The 12,500-nt window shown below is 38.6% G+C and overlaps 1 protein-coding gene across 2 annotated transcripts in view; it reads left to right on the forward strand.

Annotated features, from left to right (window-relative positions):
• The window catches only part of LOC128250966 (uncharacterized), a 474,572-nt gene that overhangs the window by 448,367 nt on the left and 13,705 nt on the right, over positions 1 to 12,500 (forward strand). The window contains exon 1 of one of the 2 annotated variants that reach the window (XM_089343196.1): positions 4,850 to 4,996. The exons of the other annotated variant lie outside the window; for it this stretch is intronic. The gene's annotated coding sequence lies outside the window, so the exon portion shown is untranslated. Of the gene's footprint in view, positions 1 to 4,849; positions 4,997 to 12,500 lie in introns of those variants that run through there. 2 annotated transcript variants of the gene reach the window in all.

A 12,500-nucleotide genomic window follows, 5' to 3' on the forward strand; every position in this document is an offset into this window, starting at 1 on the left:
GTATACACGTATATGTGTATATGTATGTATGTGTGTGTGTGTGTGTGTGTGTATATATATATATATATATATATATATATATATATATATATATATATCAAGAAAGAGAGAGAGAGAGGTACAGGCATGGGTATGTGGTTAGAAAGCTCACTTCCTAGCCGCATGGTTTGGTGTTCTATTCCGCTGCGGTATTTCGTCTGCTGCTACGTTCTGAGTTCAAATTCCGCCGAGGTCGACTTTGCCTTTCATCCTTTCAGGGTCGATAAATTAAGTACCAGTTGCCTGCTGGCTCCTCCCCCAAAATTTCGGGCCTTGTGCCTAGAATAGAAAAGGATAACCCCGAATCGATAAATACCATGTGAGGAAATTCGGTAGACGGAAACTGTGTGGAAGCCCTCGTGTACGCACTGGTTTGTTCACACCCACATAAAATAGCAGTTCAGCAGAAGAAACCGATATAAGGATCAGACTTAAAATCAAATTTTCGTGTGGATTTGTGAAGACGCGTGGCTTCGTGGTTAAGACATTCGACTCACGATCGTAAGATCATGAGTTCAATTCCCGGTGACGCGTTGTGTCCCTGAGCAAGACACTTTATTTCACGTGGCTCCAGTCCACTCAGCTGACAAAAATGGGTTGTACCCGTAATTCAAAGGGGCCAGCCATGTCATATTCTGCGTCTCTGAGAACTACATTAAGGGTACACGTGTCTGTGGGGTAATTTCATGAGCAGGCTGTTCTGTTGATTGGATCACCTGGAACCATTGTCGTCGTAACCGACGGAGATCCATACACCAAACACACACGGTGTGTTTGGCCAAAATTCATGAAGGCATGGCCCCAGCATGGCCGAAGTCTGGACGACTGAACCAAATAACACGGATTTCTGGTCACACACACACACACACACACACACACACAGCAACAGTCACACCGACAGTCACACACACATACACACCGACAGTCACACACACACACACACACACACACAGAGAGTCATTCACACACATCGACAGTCACACATACACGCACACAGACAGCTATACACACACACCCACCGACAGTCATACACCCACACACGTGCACACACACCGATAGTTTGACATCACAGTTACGCAAGACAGGGACCAACCAGTCACACAACATCAAAACTCTAAACTAGGCGTGACTGTGCGGTAAAAATTTAACTTCCCAACCACATAGTTCTGCGTTCAGTCCCATTGTGAGGCTCCTTGGGCAAGTGCCTTCTGTTATAGCCTCGGGCCGACCAAGCCCTTGTCAGTGGATATGGTGGACGGAAATTAAAAGAAGCCTGTCGTGTGTGTATATATATATATATATATATATATATATATATATATAACGTGAAGTATATTTCCCACTTAAATGCGGCTAAACCCTAAGGGTGAATGTTACTGTTGCTTAGATGTGTTTCAATAGCCGGCTGGAGAAGATGTTCTCCTGTGGCTAAAAGCAACAGTAACATTCACCCTTAGGGTTTAGCCGCATTTAAGTGGCAAATATACTTCACGTTGTCGTGCAGTTACTGGTTATACCTCGTTCAGAGATTTAACATTGCTTTCATATATATATATATATATATATATATATATATATATATATATATATATATATATATACACCGGAGTAAGCATATAAATGTGCAACAAGGTGGAAAAAAGAGTACTCAAATACCAGAGGTAGAGTAATATGCTTTGTTTAAAAGCAGCAGAAATATAACGAAAAAACTGTTACTCGGAGTTTCACGTTCCCGTTCATCGGACAGTAACGGAACGTGAACCCCGAGTAACAGTTTTTTGTTATATTTCTGCTGCTTTTAAATAAAGTATATATATATATATATATATGTATATATATATATATATATATATATATATATATATATATATATATATATATATATAAGATCATTATTTAAAATACCGATCATATCAAGTAGCCAGCATGGGAATAAAAACCTTATAGGTAATGATTTATATATATATATGCTATTATTCTTAACTGCCGTATGTTCAAATTTGGCCAAATGTTTTTTTTTTTTCAATATTGAATTTTGCTTGCAATAGCCGGTCCTTTTGGTTAAATTATCATAACTCCAGCTACTTCAGATGCTAAGATATGAAAATTGTCAAAGTGTAGTACAACAGTTTAGCATTTTTCAAAAGTGTAGTAAGTCCCACATACGACAGTTTTGCAAAAATATTCGACTGAAAATATCATACCTGCATGGAGTTGCGATTTTATGCATCCAACAAAGTATTATTGCTAAGCAGAAACTGTTGCTAATGTAAAAAGAAAATGGAATGGCGAAACTATTTTTTCGTTTTCAGGAAAAAAAAAGCAACGTTTTGGACTTACGACACTTTTGCATAATAGCAACGATATGTATATATATATATATATATATATATATATATATCTGTGGCCACCGTAACCTAGCGGTTCGGCAAAAGACTCCGATAGAATGAGTACCAGTCTTTAAAAATATAAGTACTGGGTTCAATTCGTTCGACTAAAATTCTTCAAGGCTGTGCCCCAGCATGGCCGCAGTCTAATGACTAAAACCAGTAAAGGTAAAAGGTATCGTATCAAGAAATTTTATAGTTTTTCTCTTTTCCAATTTTAAATTTATTTCTAACATCGGCACAACGCCAGCAAAATGAGAAGGTGGGGACTTAATCAATTGCATCGATCGCACAATAACTGACTGTTACTTAACTTAATCGATCCCGGGGTGGGAGGAGAATCTAAAGCTGACTTCAGCAGGATTTGAACACATTAGAAATGCTATCAAGTATTTTTACGACACTCTAGCGACTCCACCAATCCACTGCCCTAACTATGGTCTCAAATTTTGGCACAGAGCCAACAGTTTTTGAGGGGAAGGGAAAGTCCATTACAGTGACCTCGGGGTGTTTGTCTAGAACTTACTTTATCGACTTCGAAATGATGAAAGACGAAGTCGACCTCGGCAGAATTTGAACTCAGAACGTAAAGACAGACGAAACACCGCTAAGCATTTTGCCCTGTGTGTTAACGATTCTTATTTCTTTATTGCCCACAAGGGGCTAAACAGAGAGGGGACAAGCAAGGACAGACAAAGGGATTAAGTCGATTACATCGACCCAGTGCGTAACTGGTACTTAATTTATCGACCCCGAAAGGATGAAAGGCAAAGTCGACCTCGGCGGAATTTGAACTCAGAACGTAACGGCAGACGAAATACCGCTAAGCATTTCGCCCGGCGTGCTAACGATTCTGCCAGCTCGCCGCCTTCGTAACAATAATAATCCTTTCTACTAAAGGCCCAAAGCCAGCAATTTTGTGGGAGGGACCTAGTCGATTACATCGACCCCAGTGTTTCATTGGTACTTAATTTATCGACCCCAAATGGATGAAAAGCAAAACCGACCCCAGCAGAATTTGATCTCAGAACATAAAGACAGACAGTATGTTGTAAGCGTTTTGCTCGACATGCTAATGATTGAGCCAGCTCGCTGCCTTTGGTTTCACATTTCGGCACAAGGCCAGCAATTTCAGGGAAAGAGGGGTAAGTTGATTACATCGAGCCAAATACTTAACTGGTATTTTTTTATTTTGTCGACCCTGAAAGGACCGGCAAAGCTTACTTTGGTGGAATTAGAACACTGAACGTAAAGATTCAGAAGAAATGTTGCTAAACGTTTTCTTCGACGCGCTAACGATTCCGCCAGGCACAGGGCCAGAAATACTTGTGTGTGTGTGTGTGTGTGTGTGTGTGTGTGTGTGTGTGTGTGTGTGTGTGTGTGTGTGTGTGTGTGTGTGTGTGTGTGTGTGTGTGTGTGTGTGTGTGTGTGTGTGTGTGTGTGTGTTCTCATTGTTAGACATTTATGTGTGTGTATATATATATATATATAGATAGTTTTAGGGAAAAGAACGAAGGTTCATGAACAAAAAATATTTTCTACAAATAATATTATATATATATATAAAGTAGTTGTATACTGCCAACTTAACGTGACAGTCCCAATAAGGGAATATACTACTGCTATTTAGCCCTAGGAAGCTGGACCGCTTCCTGTCAGCCTCGACACACTTCCTGTGTCCTTATGTTTGCGAGGGAGAGACAAACTCCTCCACCCAGCCTAATATATATATATATATATATATATATATATATATATATAACGTGAGAGAGTTAGGGGTTGGGGGTTCAACCCACTAAGGGATAGTATCTATCCAGTATACTGCTGGGAGGGTACCCAATTATTGCTACACTAGTGCTATACTAAGTTCAATCAATGGGAGTGGGTAAAAGTGGAGGTTTTACCCCAAATTTGTATAACAATTAGAAAATGGAGGATAATATGCTGAACCCAACTTTTTCTTTTTTCTTTCTTCTTTTTGTCACTTTTGCTATGAATTAAATTAATGAATTCAACGGGATACATTGTCTGCAAGTAGTTGGGCTCAGCATATTATCCTCCATTTTTTAATTGTTATATATATATATATATATATATATATATATATATATATATATATATATATATGTATGTATATATAAAGTTATTATTCTTTGGCAATAGTAATGAGAGTGACTTCGAAGTTTCGACCAGCTAAGTCATCATCGGACTGTCTGATAATTGTTCAGCTGCCCAAAGCTTCGAAGTCACTGTCAATACTATTCTTCTTAAAAATGAATAAATCTGTACACTGCCAAATCTATTGAGCAATCCTTCAATATAAATTAAAGGAGATTTTATTCATAAAAACAAGCATTAATATAAGTAGTAGTAGTAGTAGTAGTAGTAGTAGTAGTAGTAGTAGTAGTAGTTGGTGGTGGTGGTGGTGACGACGACGACGACCGTACAACTGATAAGTGGGGACCCATTTGTGCTGCTATCGTAGTTCCCTTCTAGTAAACCTTGGGGTGAAATATCTTCTCACGAAAGGCGTTCCAGCCGTGACTTGACCATTCATTCACCTTCAAAAGGTATGTAGGACTTCATTAATGTTTTCCGTTCTCTATTTTATTTTTTTGTTTTTATTTAACAACGGTTAAGGACGGCGCGAACTGACAGAGAAGGGTTAGCACGCCGGGCAAAACGGTTAGCGGCATTTCGTCTGTCTTCTATTTCCAAGTTCAAATTTCCCCGAGGTCAGCTTTGCTTTTCATCTTTTCGGGGTCGATAAAATAAGTACCAGTTGAGTAACTGACATTTCCCACTTGACCCGAAATTGCCGGCCTTGTGCTCAAATCCGAAAGCATTATTTAACAACGATAAAGCTCCACGAGGCTCCGGCAGGGGATGGTGGCAAACCCTGCTGTACTCTTCTACCACAACGTTCTCTCACTCTTACTTCCTGTTTCTGTTGTGCCTGTAATTCAAAAGGGTCAGCCTTGTCACACTCTGTGTCACGCTGAATATCCCCGAGAACCACGTTAAGGGTACACGTGTCTGTGGAGTGCTCAGCCACTTGCACGTTAATTTCACGAGCAGGCTGTTCTGTTGATCGGATCAACTGGAACCCTCGACGTCATAAGCGACGGAGTGCCAATTGTAATTTATAGAATAATTTTTACATTATTGAATTTACTCCAATATTTGACGGATTCTTTATCTGGTAAGTTTTTCACTGTTTACACTCGTCTAAGGCGGCGTGCTGGCAGAATAGTTAGTGCATCGAACAAAATGTTCATCGGCATTTCTTCTGGATCTTTAAGCTCTGAATTCAAATGTTATCGAGGTCAGCTTTGCCTTTTATTCTTTCGGGGTCGATAACATAAAGTACTGGAGTTGATATAATTGATTATCACTCTCACACACTAAGATATTTGCTGGCCCTCTGCCAAATTTGTAACAACTATTAGACCCGTTTCTCTTTGAATATGAAATTTATAAATTGCGTTTCTATTTTCCACTGAATCTGAAACCATCAGAATACTATCAGAAAGCACTCGTTCTTCAGGTAAAGAAAAACAGGTTTGATATTAAAAATTTTATCCTTATAGTTTTTTCGGTCTTCGAAAACCATAACAATGTTGACATCGGTAGTATTCGAACTCAGAATGTGACTAAGTGACCGTCACTAAATGACCGTATGCTTTAACGAGCCTGCCAATCACATCTAATGACTGTTGTGACATTGATGCCATTCCCAAAGGAATTTTTGCTCAGTTCAACGGCGAAGAATTAAACAGAAAACGGCCAGAAACTGTCTAAGCAGTTAGCAATCCAAGGGAGGCTACTCTCGTTGACTTTTTCAGTATTATGGGATGTATTTTGCTTTCAGCTATCTTTATTACCTACTTTTAAATGGACTAAAGAAAGCATCTTATACGAAGGGGACTATAAAACGAGGTGGCAGCAACCGTAGTAGTAGTAGTAGTAATTTGGTTCCAGATAAGGTTCCAACTCTACCGAGTGTTGCAATCCTTTTTAAACGCAGCGGCGTTTTCGGCCCGTGTAGCAAATTTCAGTAGCTTACCCCACAGCTCTGGGAAGTTGGACTGGTTCACTTAGGAGTTGATTTCTTCTTAACCTTCTTAAAAGATTTACTTATTTATATTCATATTTTTTATTGCTTTCACAGTGTTTAAGGTTTTACAAAATTAAATTAGAAAATAGGACAAAACAGAGAACACGATTGAAAAAAAAAGAGAGAAAAAGAAGAAAACCTCTCTAATGGCTATCTAATCGCTGGGAAACCTCTCTAATGGCTATCGGGGCACGCCAGCACGCTTGCAACGTTACCCCGGTTGATGGCGAGGCTGATGTTCTGCAACTGCCAAGCTCCATAATAACGGTTTCAAATTTTAGTGAAAGGCCAGCAATTTTATGAGGAGGGTACCAGTCGATGACATTGACACCCAGTACTTAACTAGTACTTCATTTTATCGATCCCGAATGGATAAGATAAAGCTAACCTCAAAAGGGTTTGTACTCACACATAAATATTCGGAAGAAACGCCGCTTAGCATTTTGTCCAGTGAACCAACGATTCTGCCAGCTTGCTATTTATTTAGCTAATAACAGTAAGGATTCCTGGTTTAGGTACAAGGTCGATAATTTTGAGGGAAAGGACTTCGTCGATTGCACTATCTCAATATACAGGGTGTCCACAAAGACTGGGTACATGCAGTAAATCAAATCATAGCATAAACGATTAAATATAAGAAATAATAATTTCTTAAAGTATGAGTTAATCCCCATGTAACCAGACTTTGTGGACACCCTGTATAACAGGTACTTTATTTTATCGACCCAGGAGGGCTGAAAGCAAAGTTCACTTCAACTGGATTTGAACACAGAATGCAAAACATCTTAACTACGTAACCCAAGACATTTTCCCGACACTCTAACGTTTCTTTCTGTTAGTAATAATGGTTTCAAATTTTAGCATAAGGCCAGCAATTTGCGTGAGGAGCAAATTGATTTCCTCAACCTCAGTACTCAAATAGCACTTATTTTATCGACCTCGAAGTCGACCGCAATGGCATTTGAACTCAGAACGTAAAGTCGGACGAAATACTGCTAAGCATTTCGCTCGGCGTGCTAACGTTTCTGACACCTTGCCGTTAAATCGGTGGAGGCGCAATGATCCAGTGGTTAGGGCAGCGGACTCGCGGTCATAGGATCGCGGTTTCGATTCCCAGACCGGGCGTTGTGAGTGTTTATTGAGCGAAAACACCTAAAGCTCCACGAGGCTCCGGCAGGGGATGGTGGCGAACCCTGCTGTACTCTTCCACCACAACTTTCTCTCACTCTTACTTCCTGTTTCTGTTGTGCCTGTAATTCAAAGGGTCAGCCTTGTCACACTCTGTGTCACGCTGAATATCCCCGAGAACTACGTTAAGGGTACACGTGTCTGTGGAGTGCTCAGCCACTTGCACGTTAATTTCACGAGCAGGCTGTTCCGTTGATCGGATCAACTGGAACACTCGATGTCGTAAGCGACGGAGTGCCAACAACAACAGCTGTTAAATCGACTCTGTAATAATCCTTTCTACAATAGGCCCAAGGCCAGCAATTTGGGGGGAGGGGGATTAAGTCGATTACATTGACCCCAGTGCATAACTGCTACTTAATTTATCGATCCCGAAAGGATGAAAGGCAAAGTCGACCTTGACAGAATTTGAATCGACTATGTAATAATGAAGATCAGAAAGAAAAGAAGAAAAAAAGAGACCTCTGTCTGAATTTGAGCTCTGAACTTAAAGATTCAGAACAAATTCTTATACATCCTTGTTTCTTTAATCGTGTGCCCCGTAAATAACTTTAATAAAATGGATAATCTCACCAATTCCTCGTTTTGTCTTCCATCACTGTGAGACGCCAGTTTCAGCATTCGATCCTCGGAAGAGAAGGTAAAAGAAAGCTAAACTCGCTGTCTTCAGTTTGGCTTTCCTGTTTATCCTCACCGAATGATATGAATGTTGGGTAATGATCGAAAGAATGCGATCACGAATATAAAAGGACGAGAAGGAATTCTTTCAAAGGATCTCTGGAATAACGTTACTGTCTCAAATAAATATAATTAAAACGATATTCCCATCCCAACTTTATCGAAATTCGACTTTCGCACATCAAAATAGCTTGTATAAAAAAGGTTTAAAATCCGCAAAACAAGAGAAGAAACACAAATCGGCTTCGCTGTAAAACGAACAAAACATCTTTGTATCCTGCGTTTGAATCTTTAAACACTTTGTGTTTCTATGCGTTACGTTATGTTTGTTTGTACTGAACTACCTGCACATTGAATTAACTTAGAAGTGACTGAATATCTTACTGACAACGTACCTTATTTGAAGGTACCCAAGACACTCTTTTCTTGCAATAAATATTCAAAAACATCAACCCAGGTCTTATGTGCGAAAATAGGCTTCCGAAAGTAAATTTTGTCTAAAGACTTATCTTGAATATGCTCTGCTGAAATTGGAATGCTGTTAATACGCCCGTGTGTCTTTTCTGTCATCAAATACGGTATCTATCTATCTATCTATCTATCTATCCATCCATCTGTCTAACTATCCAACTATCTATATATCTATCTAGCTAACAAATTATTCATCTATATATCCAACTATCTTTTTATTTATCTATCTACCTACATATCTATACATATCTACCTGCCAACCTATCTATCTACCTACCTATCTATCTGTCTATCTATCTAACTACCTACCTATGTATTTATCTAGCTATGGACTAACTATCTATCTATCTATCTATCTATCTGTCTGTCACGCTGCTTCATATTGATGTACAGGCACCATTTTTCGTCGTCGCCAGTAACGATTCAGTAAAGAAATCGTTGCTTGTGTCCATGAGTTGAGCGGTGACGAGCAAGCAAACCAGAGGAGATTGTGGCTCGTTGATTTTTGTTGTTGTCACTTAAAGCATGCGGAACCAATGGTCCATACTAAAAAACCTTTCCTATCGAGTGAAGATGCTTCTCTATAGCAGTGTGGGAGCATTCCATTTTCTCTGCCAGTTCCCTTGTCGTCTGACGAGAATTTTCGTGCAAAAGTTGGTTTAATCGCTCTTCATTGAACTCAACTGGACGGCCAGGACGAGGTGCGTCTTTGAGGTCAAAATTTCTATTTTTGAAATTGGCATACCAATCACGAGTGGTTCTTTCAGCTATGGCATCCTCTCCATACACAGCACAAATGTCGCGAGCAGCTTTTGCGGCCTTAGAACCTTGATTAAAAGCAAAAAGTAGGAGGTATCGAAAATGCTCGTTTTTCTTAACTTGACATTCCATTTTAATGATCTGAAAATAAACAAAAATTAACTAAAATTAACTAGAAAAAAAAAAACAAAATAGATTCCAAAGTGATTCAAAAATAGAATTCTCGAAAAAAAGTAGATTCCAAAATTTAAAAACGCAATAAATTCCAAAATTTTTTTTTAAACGGCGGGAACTTAGTTGCCAACCCAAAATATATATATAGGCGCTGTGTGGTGAGAAGCTTGCTTCCCAGCCACATGGTTCCGGGTTCAGTCCCAGTGCACGGCATCTTGGGCTTCTACTATAGCCTCGGGCCGACCAAAGCCTTGTGAGTGAATTTGGTAGACGGAAACTGAAAGAAACCTGTCGTATATGTGTGTGTGTTTGTTCCCCCACCATCAGTTGACGACCGATGTTGGTGTATTTACGTCCCCGTAACCTAGCGGTTCGGCAAAATAACCCGATAGAATAAGTACTAGGCTTACAAAGAATAAGTCTTGGGGTCGATTCGTTTGATTAAAGGCGGTGCTCCAGTATGGTCGCAGTCAAATGACTGAAACCAGTAAAAGAATAGAATAATATATATATCCCCGTAGGTTAACAGTTCGGCAAAAGAGATCGATAGAATAATTACCAGCATGGCCACAGTCTAATGACTGAAACAAAAGATAAAAGATCTGGAGAAAAAAGGTTTCGTTCAGAGACCCCCAGTTGTCTGAGAATTGCTTTCGCGGTCCAAGCAGAATCTTTGAATAATCACCGACCAGTGTTATCACAGACCAATCCGTGATATGTGTAACATGCTTCACAATTTAGCGTACGTGTTATCCTGGATCAGCGATGACTGAACCAGTGAAAAACGTGGATGGACTCATTCCACGGTAAAATAATGTAAAGAGCAACAAAGTCACTTAAAATAAGCGAAACAGCCGCGTGACTGCGTTGAAGGCAGATTTACTTCTGCCTTTATAACGTATAAAGAAAGCGCGGTATGAATGTACACAGCACGTGTACTACAGCAGTACTATGCGTAGCTTAAATACTGAGATTGAATGGCAGGGGGCGAATTATGCCTACCTAATCTACAAAAGAATAAAATATTTTGTATTTTATGCAGAGTAATCAGAGTAACCTTCATAATTTTATTGAATTCGGTGCATATTTTACACTAAAATGAAAATGTTGCCATCGATCTATTTTATTCAAGGTAGGCACTGCCTGTCTTACCTACCTAGCGGCACGTCCCTGATACATATATGCGTGTGAGTGTGTGTGTCTGTCTGATACATATATACATATATATACATATATATATTCATTCATATATTCATTCATATATATATATATATATATATATATATATATATATATATATATATATATATATATATAAAATAAAAAAGGGGTTTGTATGATTGTGTATAGAGGAATATATTTAAAAGAGTTCCAGCTCTGTCTGTTTTTTATGTTTTATTTATATTCTTATAAAATTAATGTGGGATATAGAATATGGAATATATAATATAAATAGTAAAATGAAATGAAGTATTGAATATCTTATTGAATATATATATGTGTATATATATGTATGTATGTATATATATATATATATATATATATATATATATATATATATATATATATAAGGTTGAGGAGGGTATTGGATTTAACCAAACCCGAGGGGATACAGGTAATACCGAGTAAGTGCTGTATATATATATATATATATATATAATATAGCAATAAAAAAAATGGAGAGGAATAGGTGGTATTCATCAACTTGCAGACATTGTATTGTGTCAATTTACTTGTTTATTTGTTTACTAAAAGGACAATAATAACAACAATATACAAACACATGCAACATATTATGTCATACTAGTAATTAAAGAAAGACATATAGTGACAGAAAATGGGATGTCTTTTTTGAACTACTGATATGACATAATACGTCGCATATGTTTGTATATTGTTGTTATAATTGTCCTTTTAATAAACAAATAAACAAATAAATTGACACAGTACGTCTGCAAGTTGATGAATACCACCTATTCCTCTCCATTTTATTATTGCTATATAAATTAATGGTAAAATATCTTTTTACCCGCACCCATTTATTGCACTTGGTAATGCAATGAAAAAACACTAGTGTAATAAAAATTGGGTATTCTTCCAGCAGTATATTGGATAGGAGGCGCAATGGCCCAGTGGTTAGGGCAGCGAACTCGCGGTCATAGGATCGCAGTTTCGATTCCCAGACCGGGCGTTGTGAGTGTTTATTGAGCGAAAACACCTAAAGCTCCACGAGGCTCCGGCAGGGGATGGTAGTGAACCCTGCTGTACTCTTCCACCACAACTTTCTCTCACTCTTTCTTCCTGTTTCTGTTGTGCCTGTATTTCAAAGGGTCAGCCTTGTCACACTGTGTCACGCTAAATATCCCCGAGAACTACGTTAAGGGTAAACGTATCTGTGGAGTGCTCAGCCACTTGCACGTTAATTTCAGGAGCAGGCTGTTCCGTTGATCGGATCAACTGAAACCCTCGACGTCGTAAGCGACGGAGTGCCAACATATGTATGTATAATAACAATAAATGGAGCAAAACTCATATAAATAAAAGTTTATATGCGTTTTGCTCCATTTATTGTTATTATTCATATTTACTCAAAATGCATCACTTTAACTTGGTATCTCTACCTATAAAACGGCTGTGATATCTTGGTTTTTTGTGTGATTTTTGCTACCCATGGTAACTATTAACAT

The sequence above is a fragment of the Octopus bimaculoides genome, chromosome 27 (genome assembly GCF_046866305.1).
Source record: "Octopus bimaculoides isolate indiv1 chromosome 27, ASM4686630v1, whole genome shotgun sequence".
Lineage (NCBI taxonomy): Eukaryota > Metazoa > Mollusca > Cephalopoda > Octopoda > Octopodidae > Octopus > Octopus bimaculoides.